We start from the raw sequence: 1,469 nt of genomic DNA on the forward strand, positions 1-1,469 counted from the left end.
TGTAGCCGTTGCCCCAGTATTAAATAACCGAATATAATAAAAATGCCTCTAAAGTGGTGTTTGATAATAAGTAATTTATGCAAATAGAAAACTACCTTTGCCTTTGGTAGAACAGACCTAATTTTACATCACTAATAGCGTAGTAGCGTGCGTATGGTGAAGAATTTTATTAAATTATTAAATGACGAATGTAATTTACTTTTTATTTAAATGCATAATATAACAAAAAATTTCATTATGATGCAGATTTCTTTCACTGAAATAATATGAAAACCTGAAGCACTAAATATTTCTAACATAATCTGTAAACACTTCTAAATTAAATAAATTTAGCTGCGTGAAAGTGTGATGTGATGCAGTACATTGTATTAGATGTTTTTCTTACAATCAATGTGCGAAGTATAATGAGCAGTTTTTATCAAAAATCAACTTATAAAGTATAATATCAGTTAAATACATTTGTTGAATAAAACTAATAACATATTTCAGGAAAAGTTAACATAGAAATTATGTTCAGCTTCAAACCATTTATGGGTACGAAAATTACTAAAAAATACCATAATAATAAATATAATTAGAAGAAATGACAAATAAACGATTGATACAAGCAACACAATAACAAAAATAAATACAATTTACAAAAATTATCAACAAGAAAGAATACAAATAAATTTCAAATTCTATACATGCTAGTGATAAAGAAATGCAGCAGGTAAATGAAAGGTGAAATATCACCTTTGACAAAATGAAATGGGACATACAGAAAAATTGGTAAATCGCTTCATTTCCATGTTATGATTACAGCATAAATACCATTTGAATACCTTGGGAAATATAAATAGCATTATACATTTGTTTTTGAAAAATGACTAATAGAGTTGTCAAAGAAAGTCAGCTCAATTACTTCAAATATAATGAATTGAGCAATACGGAAAAAATATTGAAAGAATATGGAAATATTGAAAAATATGAATAATCATTTCCAAATCAAAATGTAAAATGCTTCATTTATTAAATTTCATTCACATTGGGTATGTATCAACAAAGTTACGGTTGCGTAAATACTCTATCAATCAAGATAGACAAACTGCCAACTTTGAAAGCAATTTATTCCACACTTATCGGATTGCGTTCAATCAGAATTTGCAGAATTCTCTAATCTATCGATATAAAACCATACCCAAAAAAAAGATTTCAAAATTGTGAAAAATCATTTTTCACCCAAAACGCGAAAACAGCAAAGTCTACAGCCCACGAAATTTCGAAATTTTCATAAAACCTATTTTTCTCCAAAAATAGTATTGAGAATGTAGGAAAAAATTAGAAAACAACAATGAGTTTGATCCCAGGTTACCTGATTGCGTATTTCTCGAGAAATTGTAAACAAATTGAAACTAAAATACAATTTTAATAGTGATGAAAGGAAAAGAATTAAAATATAAATGTTTGAAAACGTCATAATAAGAAAA

This window comes from Trichinella spiralis (genome assembly GCF_000181795.1).
Source record: "Trichinella spiralis strain ISS 195 chromosome Unknown Scfld9, whole genome shotgun sequence".
Lineage (NCBI taxonomy): Eukaryota > Metazoa > Nematoda > Enoplea > Trichinellida > Trichinellidae > Trichinella > Trichinella spiralis.